The 14960-nt window shown below is 49.6% G+C and overlaps 1 non-coding gene across 1 annotated transcript; it reads right to left on the bottom strand.

Annotated features, from left to right (window-relative positions):
- Positions 1-6059: 6059 nt before the first annotated feature.
- On the bottom strand, positions 6060-6131 carry TRNAV-GAC (transfer RNA valine (anticodon GAC)). The gene has a single exon. It is a non-coding gene; the product is annotated as a tRNA-Val (tRNA).
- Between the last annotated feature and the right edge of the window lie 8829 nt (positions 6132-14960).

Genomic DNA, 14960 nt, shown 5'->3' with positions numbered 1-14960 from the left:
AGAGCTGCAAGACATGAACGGAAGAAAGGAAGATCCAGGTGGGCAGCTGGGTTGGTCTGAAGCAGCAGGAAAAAGGTAGAAGGAAGGAAGGAAGGAAGGAAGGAAGGAAGGAAGGAAGGAAGGAAGGAAGGAAGGAAGGAAGGAAGGAAGCAGGGCTTTTTTTGGAGCAGGAACTCCTTTGCATATTAGGCCACACACCCCCTGAGGTAGCCAATCCCCCAAGAGCTTACAGGGTTCTTAGTACAGGGCCTACTGTAAGCTCCAGGAGGATTGGCTACATCGGAGGGTGTGGCCTAATATGCAAAGAAGTGCCTGCTCCAAAAAAAAAGCCAAGGAAGGAAGGCAGGCAAATAGATGGGGGGGGGGAGGAAGAAGTGGCAAGAAAGCAACTTTAAACGCATCCTCCAACCTGCTGGCTGGCTCGGTTTGGAGAGGTGATTTAAAGAGCCTTCTCCAAGCTGGCCAACAGGGTGGTGAGGGATCAGAGAGCCACGCGATATGTGTGAATGAGCCACATGTGGCTCTCGAGCTGTAGTTTGGCCACCCCGGTATAAGCTTTCAGGCTAGCCTGATCTTGTCAGATCTTATCAGAGTGCCAGTTTGGTGTAATGGTTAAGTGCCCGGACTCTTATCTGGGAGAACCAGGTTTGATTCCCCACTCCTCCACTTGCACCTGCTGGAATGGCCTTGGGTCAGCCGTAGCTCTGGCAGAGGTTGTCCTTGAAAGGGCAGCTTCTGGGAGTGCTCTCTCAGCCCCACCCGCTTCACAGGGAGTCTGTTGCAGGGGAGGAAGGTAAAGGAGATTGTGAGCCGCTCTGAGACTCTGTCCTTGAAAGGGCAGCTGCTGGGAGAACCCTCTCAGCCCCACCCACCTCACAGGGTGTCTGGTGTGGGGGAGGAAGGGAAAGGAGATTGTAGGTCCCTCTGAGACTCTGTCCTTGAAAGGGCAGCTGCTGTGAGAGCCCTCTCAGCCCCACCCGCTTCACAGGGAGTCTGTTGTGGGGGAGAAAGGTAAAGAAGATTGTAGGCCGCTCTGAGACTCTGTCCTTGAAAGGGCAGCTGCTGTGAGAGCCCTCTCAGCCCCACGCACCTCACAGGGTGTCTGTTGTGGGGGAGGAAGGGAAAGGAGATTGTGAGCTGCTCTGAGATTCGGAGTGGAGGGCAGGATATAAATCCAATATCACCATCATCATCTCAGAAGCTAAGCAGAGTCGGCCCGATTAAGCCTTGGAGGGGAGACCACCCAGGAAGTTTGGGCTGCTCCGCAGACAGAGCGACGGCAAACCACCTCTGAACGTCTTTTGCCCTGGCGCGGGTGGCCCATTTGATCTTGTCAAATCTCGGAATCTCAATAGGGTCGGATCAGCCAGTCCTCGGGGGGGGGGGGGCGGTGCTTACGCAGAGGCTGGCAATAGCAAACCACCTCTGAGCGTCTCTTGCCTTGAAAACTGCACTTTGCTGTGACTTGACGGCAAAGAAAAACAAAAGGCTTTCTGGAGTCAGGCTGCCCTCTGCCCTCCAGAGTTGTGTGCAGATCAAGTTATTTCTGGTCCGTTCCAGACTTCTGCTATTCTAAGACGTTGCTTATTTAATGTTCAGGGCCTTTTTTTGTAGCAGGAGCTCCTTTGCATATTAGGCCACACCCCCTGACGCAGCCAATCCTCCTGGAGCTTACAGTAGGCCCTGTACGAAGAGCCCTGTAAGCTCCTGGAGGATTGGCTGCATCAGGGGGTGTGGCCTAATATGCAAAGGAGCTCCTGCTACAAAAAAGCCCTGATATTAGGCCACACACTCCTGATGTAGCCAATCCTCCAAGAGCTTCCAGGGCTTTTTGTACAGGGCCTGCTGTAAGCTCCAAGAGGATTGGCTGCGTCAGGGGGTGTGGCCTAATATTCAAAGGAGTTCCTGCTACAAAAGAAAGCCCTGATTACGTCCCATTTTGTTGATTGCACTGACTCTCTCTGTATAATCTGCCTCTAGTCCCTGTGAGAAAGGCAGACGATAAATAACTTAAAATACAAGTTATGGTTCAAGGCATAGGAACAGACCAGCCTGAGAATTTCCACCTGGTCAGCTGGCAACTGTACTGGATTCAGCACCATTCATTGCCAATGCACGAATTGCTTATGTATATTTTTAAAAATCCACATGGTGAGAATTTGTTATCCAGCTTGGATTCATGCAGAGATGGATAAAAAGGTCAAGGTAGTCGCCTGTGCAAGCACTAATCGTTTCTGACTGGGGTGACGTTGTATCACACTGTTTTTATGGCAAACTTTTTACGGGGTGGTTTGCCATTGCCCGTGGCGCAGAGTGGTAAAGCAGCAGTACTGCCGTACTGTGGCCTGAACTCTCTGCTCACGACCTGAGTTCGATTCCAGCGGAAGCTGGATTCAGGTAGCCGGCCCAAGGTTGACTCAACCTTCCATCCTTCTGAGGTCGGTAAAATGAGTCCCCAGCTTGCTGGGGGGGAAGTGTAAAAGACTGGGGAAGGCAATGGTAAACCACCCCGTAAAAAGGTCTGCCATGAAAACGTTGTGAAAGCAACGTCACCCCAGAGTTGGAAACGACTGGTGCTTGCACAGAAGACCTTTCCTTTCCTTTTTCCTTGCCATTGCCTTCCCCAGTCACCTACCCTTTCCCCCCAGCAAGCTGGGTACTCATTTGACTCGGAAGGATGGAAGGCTGAGTCAACCTCAGCCGGCTACTTGAACCCGGCTTCTGTCAGGATCGAACTCAGAGCCGGGAGCAGAGAGCTCGGACTGCAGTACTGCAGGTTTACCACTCTGCGCCCCGGGGCAGAGATGGATACAGAATCTAATTTTGTTTGGTTTGGGGTTTTGCTGATTAAAGGTAAAGGTAGTCCCCTGTGCAAGCACGAGCCATTTCCGACTCTGGGGTGACGTCGCTTTCACGTTTTCACGGCAGACTTTTTTAAACAGGGATGGTTTGCCATTGCCTTCCCCAGTCATCTACACTTTCCCCCCAGCAAGCTGGGGACTCATTTGACCGACCTCGGAAGTATGGAAGGCTGAGTCAACCTGGAGCCAGCGGCCTGAACCTAGCTTCCGCTGGAATTGAACTCAGGTGGTGAGCAGAGCTTGGACTGCAGTATTGCAGCTTTACCACTCTGCGCCACGAGGGGGTTTTTTGCCGGTTACATCTAAACAAATTTTATTTAGGGGAAAAAATAGGGTTGCTAGGTCTCTCCTGCTGGGGGTGGGACTTAACAGGAGAAAGAGGAAGACCCAGGCTACATCATCGGCATTGCACCGGAAGTGATGTCATCTCACTATGACGTCGCCCCAACACTCTGGTATTTGGGCAAAAACTCTATGGTAAAAAATGGTTCTACCATAGAGTTTTTGCCCAAAGAACAGAATGGCACCTGGACACCGCTGTTGTAATACTGTCACTTCCTGTGCACCATTGGCAGCATGTCCTACACTGTCCTCTTTCTCTGATCGTCAGCTGGGAGGTAGGACCAGGTGAATGGGGAACCACACTTTCGCTGAGGGGTCTGACAGTCCTAGGAAATGGGAAGGGGAGGGGGTGAGATCTAACTTTTTCTAGTTAAAAGTTTCCTTTGAAATCAGGATTTTATGAGAACAGAAGATGACTTTGATAAATATTTGTAAACAATATGATTAACTTTTCCCCGCTTGTGCAGTAGTATGTGCAGAAGGGATCTAGGGGTCTTAGTGGATCATACGCTGAACATGAGTCAACAGTGTGATGCGGTGGCTAAAAAGGCCAATGCAGCTTTGGGCTGTATCAACAGAAGTATAGTGTCCAGATCACATGATGCGATGGTATCGCTTTACTCTGCTCTGGTAGCACCTCACCTGAAGTATTGTGTTCAGTTTTGGGCACCACATTTTAAGAAGGATATAGACAAGCTGGAACAGGTCCAGAGGAGGGCTATGAAGATGGTGAGGGGTCTGGAGACCAAGTCCTATGAGGAAAGGTTGAGGGAGCTGGGCATGTTTAGCCTGGAGAGGAGGCGACTGAGAGGTGATATGTTCATCTTCAAGTACTTGAAGGGCTGTCACATAGAGCAGGGGTGGCCAACAGCTCTCCATATTTTTTTTGCCTACAACTCCCATCAGCCCCAGCCAGCATGGCCAATTCCTGGGGCTGATGGAAGTTGTAGGCAAAAAAAACATCTGGAGAGCTACCATTGACCACCTCTGATATAGAAGATGGTGTGGAATTGTTTTCTGTAGCCCCAGAAGGTAGGAACAGAACCAATGGGTTGAAATTAAATCAAAAGAGTTTCCGGCTCAACATTAGGAAGAACTTCCTGACCGTTAGAGCGATTCCTCAGTGGAACAGGCTTCCTCCTCGGGAGGTGGAGGGCTCTCCTTCCTTGGAGGTTTTTAAACAGAGGCTAGATGGCCATCTGACAGCAATGAAGATCCTGTGAATTTAGGGGGAAGTGTTTGTGAGTTTCCTGCATTGTGCAGGGGGTTGGGCTAGATGACCCTAGAGGTCCCTTCCAACTCTATGATTCTATGATTACAGAACTCAGTTTTTAAATTAAAAAAACAATAATACAGGTTCTGTTTTGTAAACACTATTAGAAATTTCTTAGTCCTAGTTTTGCTAGTTGTAAAAAAAACAAAACAAAACAGGAAATTATTCCTTTTGCTGTAGATGAAAAACATGTCCACGCAAGTTTTATTTTTTTTTTGACAGCTCTAAATATTTATTGTCTTAGTCCGTGACGAACAATTTCTTGTACAGTTCCAAAAATTGTTGGTGGTTTAAAAAAAAAAAAGAGGAAAAATGTTAAAATGTAAAAAACAAAAAAATAGATGTAAAAAAACCCATGGCTCAGTGTCTTTTTTTTTTTTAAGAACATAAGAGAAGCCATGTTGGATTAGGCCAATGGCCCATCCAGTCCAACACTGTGTCACATAAGAACATAAGAGAAGCCCTGTTGGATCAGGCCAATGGCCCATCCAGTCCAACACTCTGTGTCATATAAGAGAAGCCATGTTGGGTCAGGCCAACGGCCTATCCAGTCCAACACTCTGTGTCACACAGTGGCCAAAAAAACCAAGTGCCATCAGGAGGTCCACCAGTGGGGCTAGAAGCCCTCCCACTGTGCCCCCACAAGCACCAAGAATACAAAGTGTCACTGTCCCAGACAGAGAGTTCCATCAATACGCTGTGGCTAAGAGCCACTGATGGACTTCTGCTCCATATATTTATCCCCTCTTGAAGCTGGCTATGCTTGTAGCCGCCACCTCCTGGGGCAGTGAATTCCACGTGTTAATCACCCTTTGGGTGAAGAAGGACTTCCTTTTATCCATTCTAACTCGACTGCTCAGTAGTTTCACTGAATGTCCACAAGTTCTTGTATTGCGAGAAAGAGAGAAAAGTACTTCTTTCTCTCCCTTCTGTATTCCGGCTGATAATTAAAACCATTGAATTTGCAAAAAAAAAAAAAAAAAGGGAAGCCATAATGGATAATATGAGTTGTTCACTGGAAAAGAGAATAACGCTACGAAAAGTTGCAGGCAAGAGAAGAAGATGCAACATGAGAAGTCGCAGCCTGCAGTTTGCAGAATCCAAGCAAGGCTCTTTTAAGATACAGCATTTGGGACATCATTCATTCACAGGGTCTCCATATGTTGGAAGTGACTTGATGGCACTTACCACAAACACAATATGACTTGGGTGACGGCACCAGATTGACTGTGGGTTTGTGTCTGGGATGGAAAGCACTGGACATACATGAACAGATTTGAGGATTGTTTTCTCTTACTCTCTGAGTTACATGAACATATATGAAACTGCCTTATACTGAAGCAGACGTTTTGGTCCATCAAGTATTGTCCACTCCGACTGGCAGTGGCTCTCCAGGGACTCAGGCAGAGGTCTGTCACATCATCTCCTGCCTGGTCCCTTTTAACTGGAGATGCCAGGGGTTGAACCTGGGACGTTCTGCATGCCAATCAGACGCTCTACCACTGAGCCACAGCCTCACTTCATAGCCCTCCAGGGTCTCAGGCTGAGGTCTTTCCCATCGCCTCCTGCCTGGTCCTTTCAACTGGAGATGCTGGGGATTGAACCTGGGACCTTCTGCATGTCAAGCAGATGCTCTGCCACTGAGCCACAGCCCCACTTCCTGGCTCTCCAGGGTCTCAAGCTGAGATCTTTCCCATCCCCTCCTGCCTGCGTCCTTTTAACTGGAGATGCTGGGGACTGAACCTGGGACCTTCTGCTTACCAAGCAGATGCTCTTCCACTGATCTACAGCCTCACTTCATGGCTTTCCAGAGTCTCAAGGCTGGGTCCTTCCCATCACCTCCTGCGTGGTCCTTTTAACTGGAGATACCAGGGATTGAACCTGGGACTTTCTGCACGCCAAGCAGAGGCTCTTCCACTGAGCTACAGGCCCCACTTCATGGCTCTGCAGGGTCTCAGGCTGAGGTCTTTCCCATCCACTCCTGCCTGGTCCTTTTAACAGGAGCTGCTGGGGATTGAACCTGGGACCTTCTGCATGCTCAACAGAAGCTCCAGACCGCTAAGCCACAGCCCCTTCAATTGCTTTGGAGCCTGTCAGGATCTGGAATAAGAGTTATGCATGCGGGTCAGGTTGGTGGGAGACTGGGAGGGAGGTCAGGATGTCAAATTGACCAGGAAAAAAAAAATCCATCCTGGCCTGGCCATGTGATTGAGCTGAGGAAAGCAAAGCTTTTCCTGGCACAGAAACCGGCCTTGTTACCTGCTGATGTCCGTAGAGCAGGATGCTGTTTAGGACACAGTAACCGGACAGCTGGCAACCCTGGACCAGGTGAAAGCATGCACAAGAATTTTGAAGCAGGGCTGTAAGGGCTGCTTGCGTTACAGCCCCGTCCCCCCTGTCTGAAAATTAAAAGTTTATGGGCAGGATTCTTCAAACTACACCAACTTGGCCATATAGAGGTTCTACCCTTTTAATGTTTGGACCTAGTGTTGCCACTTCAGGTTGGAAAATTCCTGAAGATTTGGGTTTGGGGGAGGCAGGGTTTGGGGAAGGGAGGGACATGATAAGAACATAAGAGAAGCCATGTTGGATCAGGCCAATAGCCCATCCAGTCTAACACTATGTCACATAGTGGCCAGAAAACCCAGGTGCCATCAGGAGGTCCATCAGTGGGGCCAGGACACTAGAAGTCCTCACGCTGTTTCTCCTCCCAAGCACCAAGAATACAGAGCATCACTTGCGCCAGACAGAGAGTTCCAACAATCTCCGCTCCATAGGTTTATTCAATCCTCACTTGAAGTTAGCTATGCTTGTAGCTGCCACCACCTCCTGGGGCAGTGAATTCCATGTGTTAATCACACTTTGGGTTAAGGACTTCCTTTTATCCATTCTAACCCGATTGCTCATCAATTTCATTGAGCGGCCAAGAGTTCTCATATCGTGGGAAAGGAAGAAAAGGACTTCTTTCTCTACCTTCTCTATCCCACGCGTGATCTTGTCAGCCTCTGTCATGACACCCACCAGTTGATGTTTCTCCAAGCTAAAGAGCCCCAAAGCGTTTTAACCTTTCTTCATAGGGAAAGGGTTCCAACCCTTCAATCATTCTAGTTGCCCTTTTCTGGGCTTATTCCAATTCTATAATATCTTTTTTGAGGTGTGGTGACCAGACCTTGGCTGGATATAATAGAGACCACCCTCTAAAGCAGCTGTTTCCTCCAGAGGAACCAATCTCTGCAATCTGGAGATCAGTCGTAATTCCGGGAGATTGCGAAACCCCACCGGGAAAATGGCAAATCTAGTTTTGTTGTACTTCCCCATCATTTCTGCCAGTTTGGTGTAGTGGTTAAGTGCGTGGACACTTATCTGGGAGAACCGGGTTTGATTCCCCACTCCTCCACTTGCACCTGCTGGGATGGCCTTGGGTCAGCCATAGCTCTGGCAGAGGTTGTCCTTGAAAGGGCAGACTCTTATCTGGGAGAACCGGGTTTGATTCCCCCACTCCTCCACTTGCAGCTGCTGGAATGGCCTTGGGTTAGCCAGAGCTCTGGCAGAGGTTGTCCTTGAAAGGGCAGACTCTTATCTGGGAGAACAGGGTTTGATCCCCACTCCTCCACTTGCAGCTGCTGGAATGGCCTTGGGTTAGCCAGAGCTCTGGCAGAGGTTGCCCTTGAAAGAGCAGACTCTTATCTGGGAGAACCGGGTTTGATTCCCCCACTCCTCCACTTGCAGCTGCTGGAATGGCCTTGGGTTAGCCAGAGCTCTGGCAGAGGTTGTCCTTGAAAGGGCAGACTCTTATCTGGGAGAACAGGGTTTGATCCCCACTCCTCCACTTGCAGCTGCTGGAATGGCCTTGGGTCAGCCAGAGCTCTGGCAGAGGTTGCCCTTGAAAGGGCAGACTCTTATCTGGGAGAACTGAGTTTCATTCCCCACTCTTCCACCTGCACCTGCTGGAATGGCCTTGGGTCAGGCAGAGCTCTGGCAGAGGTGGTCCTGGAAAAGGCAGACTCTTATCTGGGAGAACCGGGTTTGATTCCCCACTCCTCCACTTGCACCTGCTAGAATGGCCTTGGGTCAGCCATAACTCTTGTAGGAGTTGTCCTTCAAAGGGCAGCTTCTGTCAGAGCTCTCTCAGCCCTACCCAATCTGGTGTAGTGGTTAAGTGCATCGACTCTTATCTGGGAGAACTGGGTTTGAGTCCCCACTCCTCCACTTGCAGCTGCTGGAATGGCCTTGGGTCAGCCGTAGATCTGGCAGAGGTTGTCCTTGAAAGGGCAGACTCTTATCCGGGAGAACCAGGTTTGATTCCCCACTCCTCCGCTTGCTCCTGCTGGAATGGCCTTGGGTCAGCCGTAGATCTGGCAGAGGTTGTCCTTGAAAGGGCAGCTGCTGTGAGAGCCCTCTCAGCCCCACCCACCTCACAGGGTGTCTGTGGTGGGGGGAGAAGATATAGGAGATTGTGAGCCGCTCTGAGTCTCTGATTCAGAGAGAAGAGCGGGGTATAAATCTGCAGGCTTCTTCTCAGCCCCACCCTCCTCACAGGGTGTCTGTTGTGAGGGGAGAAGATATAGGAGATTGTGAGCCTCTCTGATTCAGAGAGAAGAGCGGGGTATAAATCTGCAATTCTTTTTTTCTCCTTCCTCCTGCTTTCCGACTCTTTTTGCTCCTGCTTTCTTTCGAGATGGCTTTCCACCTCCCGGACTCAGCAACCATGCGTGCGCACACACCATTCATCGTTGTGTGTTTTTTTTACTTATCTAATTTAGCAAATGCCCCAATCCTCTTAAGACCGCAGCCCGCCCTCCCTCCGGCCCAGGGCCCTGCGCAGATTGGTAACTGAATTAGAGGGAATTAGGGAGCCCGCTAAGGATGACAAATTGGTTCTTCGATGCCCGGCGACAGCTGACCCCCCCCCCCCCCCAGGAGCTGCCAGCCAAGTCCCCCTGGGTAACCTCCTTTTAATTAAAGAGAACGGGAGCCCTCCGCAGAGCGGTGGTGGCACATGGAGATTAGAGGCCCGGGGAATGGCAGGACAACTTGGAAGCTCTTTGGCCTACATACTCTTTGGGCAGCCTTCGGTGGAAAGAAGAGCAGTGCCTCGGGGTCACGAGCACGGGGACAATTGGAACCAGAGGTGGGCAACTTATGGCCAGCCCTGGGAAGGGAGGCCCACGTGGGACGAGGCCCACGGGGACTGTTCATCCGGCCCTCAAGCTGCTGAACTGGTTTTCTCTGGGACATCAGCTTGAACCCGTGCTTCTAACAAAAGGGCTTCACCGTACTGCTTAGGGTGGCCAGGTCCAATTCAAGAAATATCTGGGGACTTTGGGGGTGGAGCCAGGAGACTTTGGGAGTGGAGCCAGGAGACTGGGGTGGAGCCAGGAGCAAGGGTGTGAGAAGCATAATTGAACTCCAAAGGGAGTTCTGGCCATCACATTGAAAGGGACCGCACACTTCTTAAATGTCTTCCCTCCATTGGAAATAATGACGGATAGGGGCACCTTCAACACCTCATGAAAAACAGAATAACAAATTAAAAATCAATGTAACTTAATACACAGTTCTTTACATCATAAAGGTTCACATTTGAATAAAGATTTTTAAAAAGGTCGTCCCCTGCGCAAGCACCAGTCGTTTTCGACTCTGGGGTGACGTTGCTTTCACAACGTTTTCACGGCAGACTTTTTACGGGGTGCCACATGGCTCAGTTCAGTCCTGCAATCCCCAAGGGCCACACCAAGTGACCTCGAGGGCCATATACGGCCCTCAGGACGGAGCTTCCCCACCGCTGCTATAGGATATAATGGAGAATTGATCCGTGGGTATCTAAGGCTCTGGGGGGGGGGGCTGTGTTTTGAGGTAGAGGCACCACATTTGTAGCACAGCATCCAATGCCTCTCCTCAAAACACCCTCCAAGTTTCAAAAAGATTGAACCGGGGGGGTCCAATCCTATTAGCTCCCAAAGAAGGTGCCCCTATCCTTCATTATTTCCAATGGAGGGAAGGCATTTAAAAGGTGTGCAGTTCCTTTAAATGAGATGGCCAGAACTCCCTTTGGAGTTCATTTGTGCTTGCCACACCCTTGCTCCTGGCTCCACCCCCAAAGTCCCCAGATATTTCTTGAATTGGACCTGGCAACCCTAGGCTGCCATGTGATTTGGCCAGTATCCTGCAGAGAACTCTCATCTTCATCAGTTCACCTTGATCAGTTCCGCAGGGCCTGCAAGACCGTCCTTTTTAAACTTGCACACTTGGACTGCTAGGAAGATCGGTAACTAAGATCTGCCAATGCGGTTTGAAGATCTATACCGCCGAATAACTGTACTTATTAGATTGGTTTTTAATGTTATTAAGTTTATTGTTAATGTTTTATATTGTTAAATTTAAAGGCTTTTATCCATTATTGTATGTTCCCATAAAATGTTGTTAGCCGCCCTGAGCCTGCCGAGGTGGGGAGGGCAGGATAGAAATAAAATTTATTATTATTATTATTCATAGCCTGGCTTTGGGCTGCTGTGGTGCAGACAATCGAGCATTCGCCTCCTTTGGACCTTCTTGCCAACACTGTTCCTGCAGCATGGGACCATCACTCGGGGGGCTGGAGACTATGGGCTGGAGTTTGCATCCTGCGCAGCAGAGACCTGGTGTATTTCACCTTGGAAGGTGAGGCAGGAAGCGGTGAAGGTAGGGTTCCCAAGTCCAATTCAAGAAATATCTGGGGACTTTGGGGGTGGAGCCAGGAGACTTTGGGGGTGGAGCCAGGAGACATTAGGGGTGGAGCCAAGATCAAGGCTGTGACAAGCATAATTGAACTCCATAGGGAGTTCTGGCCATCACATTTAAAGGGACGGCACACCTTTTCAATTCCTTCCTTCCATAGGAAATCATGAAGGATAGGGGCTCACAGAATGGAACCCCCTGGTCCAATCTTTTTGAAACTTGGGGGGCATTTTGGGGAGGGGCACTGGATGCTACAGGGAAAATTTGGTGCCTCTACCCCCAAAAACAGCCCCCCCAGAGCCTCAGATACCCGCGGATCAATTCTCCATGATTTTCTATGGGAATAAATCTCCACAGGGAATAATAGAGTTCCCAGAAGACATTTCCCTCCCCTCCCCCTGCTTTCTGACGACCCTGAAGCGGGGGAAAGGCCTCCAAACCAGGGGATCCCCTGCCCCCACCTGGGGATTGGCAACCCTAGGTGAAGGGGTTGCTGGTCAGACTGCACAGCCAGTGAGTGAAGCTGCACCAGTCAAAATTCTCTCTTCTGCACACTAAGGAGGATCATAGCCAAGGCTCTGCCTTGCGTTTGTCTACTCAAGGACTCTGCTGTTGAATTTTCAATTGCCTTTTATTGGAGTCCTCAAGTTGCACCCTCTACTAGAAGATGGAGACCTGGCCCCTGTTGTCCGCACGGCCTGGATTTCCAGACTGGACTACTGCAACACTGCCTATTCGGGGCTCCCCTTGAAGACAACCCGGAAGTCTCACCTAAGTGCAAAATGCCGCTGCTGGATTACTGACAGGGTAAAGCGAGCGTGTTTATATGCTGCCCAGGGGTCAGTTCATAGAAAAATAGGTGCCGGAGTTCATTTGCAGAACTCATTTGCATATGCCACACTCCCCCTGGGCATGGGCTCTTATCTGGGAGAACCGGGTTTGATTCCCCACTCCTTCACTTGCACCTGCTGGAATGGCCTTGGGTCAGCCATAGCTCTCACAGACCTATCCTTGAAAGGGCAGCTTCTGGGAGAGCTCTCTCAGCCCCACTCAGTTTGGTGTAGTGGTTAAATGCACAGACTCTTACCTGGGAGAACCAGGTTGGATTCCCCACTCCTCCACTTACACCTGCTGGCATGGCCTTGGGTCAGCCCTAGCTCTGGCAGAGCTTGTCCTTGAAACGGCAGCTGCTGGGAGAGCCCTCTCAGCCCCACCCACCTCACAGGGTGTTTGTTGTGGGGGAGGAAGGTAAAGGAGATTGTAGGCTGCTCTGAGACTCTTCAGAGTGGAGGGCGGGATATAAATCCAATATCTTCTTCTTCTACCTGTCAGCTTTATGTTTTGATTACTCTCCCATTTTTTGTGGGGAAAAATATTAGAAAGTTTGTAGGTGGGGAAGGCGGGATATAAATCGAATAAAATGGAATGGATTCTTAAAAGTTCAGCAAAATTCTCACAGAGGGTTTGAACGGTGGAACCCAGAAGCAAGTTTTTTGTGGGGGGGGGGGGGGAGGGAAAAAGAGAGCACCATAAAATTTAGAGGTTCTGGAGCTCCGCTCCTGCCCAGAATAAGGCCTGGTCGCCCATTTTCAATTGTCTTCTGAATCTGATCCATTTGGAGATTCCAGTCCAGGTGGTAAAAGATTTTTCTTATTTCTGCCGATACAAATAGGCTTCCCAATCCCCAGGTCCCAGAGGGGGATACCCCGGTTTTACAGGCTTCCCCCCTCCCCCAGCCAGCTGGCCGGCGGGGGAAGCCCCACCCCCACAGCCATCATGCACCTCCATGAACAATTCCCATAGGGAATGATGAGGAATTGATCTGCGGGTATCGGGGGCTCTGGGGGGGCTGTTTTTTGAGATAGAGACACTAAATTTTCAGTATAGCATCTAGTGCCTCTCCTCAAAATACCTCCCAAGTTTCAAAGAGATTGGACCAGGGGGTCCAATTCTATGAGCCCCCAAAGAAGGTGCCCCTATCCTTCATTATTTCCTATGGAAGGAAGGCATTTAAAAAGATGTGCAGCCCCTTTAAATGTGATGGCCAGAACTCCCTTTAAGTTCAATTATGCTTGTAACACCCTTGCTCTTGGCTCCGCCCCAAAGTCTCCTGGCTCCACCCCCAAAGTCCCCAGATATTTCTTGAATTGGACTTGACAACCCTAGATACAAACGTGAGGAGTATTTAAGGCCCATGCAATAACTTTCAATTTACAGGATAGATTCTGCTCTTCTGGCTACAGGCCTGGCATTAATTCCTTTCTAAAAACCGTCCCCCTTCTTTGCCTCCTGTTTCCAGGAAGCGAGACTGGTCAGTCACGTGAGGACTTACATCACAGCGGGGATTACAGCACTAATGGATTTGAAATGTTGTTCCAGGACAGATTTAATAGTTAAAGGAAATGGATTTTCCTCCCCCTCCCTCCCGACTCATCAAAGTAGCTGAAATAAAAATGTGTTGGAGGAGGGGAGACACCAGCGAGTGCGAGTCTTCCAAACGACAAAGGGGCCACGCTTCCACCAACCAACCTCTTTGCCCCACCCCAGCCTGCGAATCCTGTTCTCTAATCTCCAATTTGTGCAAAAATTCCCAGTTGGGAGACCAGACAGCTCACGCCAAGGAATATTATTTGAATAAACTGTGTCCTGAGATATAAAATGTTGGCTGCTCTTTGCACTGTTCTTTGTCCTACGTGGGTGTCCCCAGAACTCCTTCCCCAGTACAACACATCCCAGAACGCTTTTGGTTCCTACTTGGTGTACGAGGCTAACGAAGGTTAGGGAATTTGTTTTTACTGGTGCCCTTTAATACAGAGATGGAGAAATGATGGCTACCAGTGCTTTTCATCTGGCCCACGGTCAGACGTCAGCCCACTGGATCTGCTGCTAGAGCTGCCAGCCTCCAGGTGGTAAAGGACTAAGAACAGGGGTCGCTGTGTAGAAAAAGAGGTGGTGGAGCTCATCCAGGGATTGTTACGCAGCTGCACCTCCTATTCAACGGACAAGGTGAGGGGTGGGGGAGAAGGGGGAACCCTCAGAAAGGTTCAGGAGTTGCGCTCCTGTGAGCACCTGCTGAATCCGAGGCCTGACTAAGAAGTAAACCATGATATAATAACGAATACAATTGATTGCTATTACGAAATATTTCCTTTACATTCTTTGTAAAATAACTCAGTTTGCAATTACAATAAATACTACATCTTTTCCAACATAATTTCCGGGTGATGCACCAACGACAATACACATTTCCCACACCACACAGTCACACTTTCAACCTTAGACCATAGCCAATAAATTCATTGACAAGAGAATTCCGTATTTTTTCCCTATTTCGTGCGGGAAAAGTGCTTGTGCAAAAAGAGTGCTTGTACAATAACAAGTGTTGGTAGCATGGATCCAGCACTTTATTGTACAAGCACTTTTTTTGCACAAGCGCCCTCTGCCCCATTGGCCAGCTTGGAGAAGGCATTTCTCTCTTTGAATCCCTTCACCAAGCCAGACTGTGGAGGGAGGCAGTTGCTTTCTTTCCACCTTCCTTCCTTCTCCCTCCCTCCCTTCCCGTCCTGTGGCACTCAAACATTTGATGTTCATGCCTTGCGGCTCTCAGACATCTGATGCTCATGTCTTGTGGCTCTCAGACATCTGATGCTCATGTCTTGCAGCTCTCAGACATCTGATGCTCATGTCTTGCAGCTCTCAGACATCTGATGTTCATGTCTTGCGGCTCTCAGACATCTGATGCTCATGTCTTGCGGCTCTCAGACATC

Source organism: Heteronotia binoei, chromosome 17 (genome assembly GCF_032191835.1).
Source record: "Heteronotia binoei isolate CCM8104 ecotype False Entrance Well chromosome 17, APGP_CSIRO_Hbin_v1, whole genome shotgun sequence".
Taxonomy (NCBI): Eukaryota; Metazoa; Chordata; class Lepidosauria; order Squamata; family Gekkonidae; genus Heteronotia; species Heteronotia binoei.
This window is presented reverse-complemented; position numbering and strand designations above follow the sequence as displayed.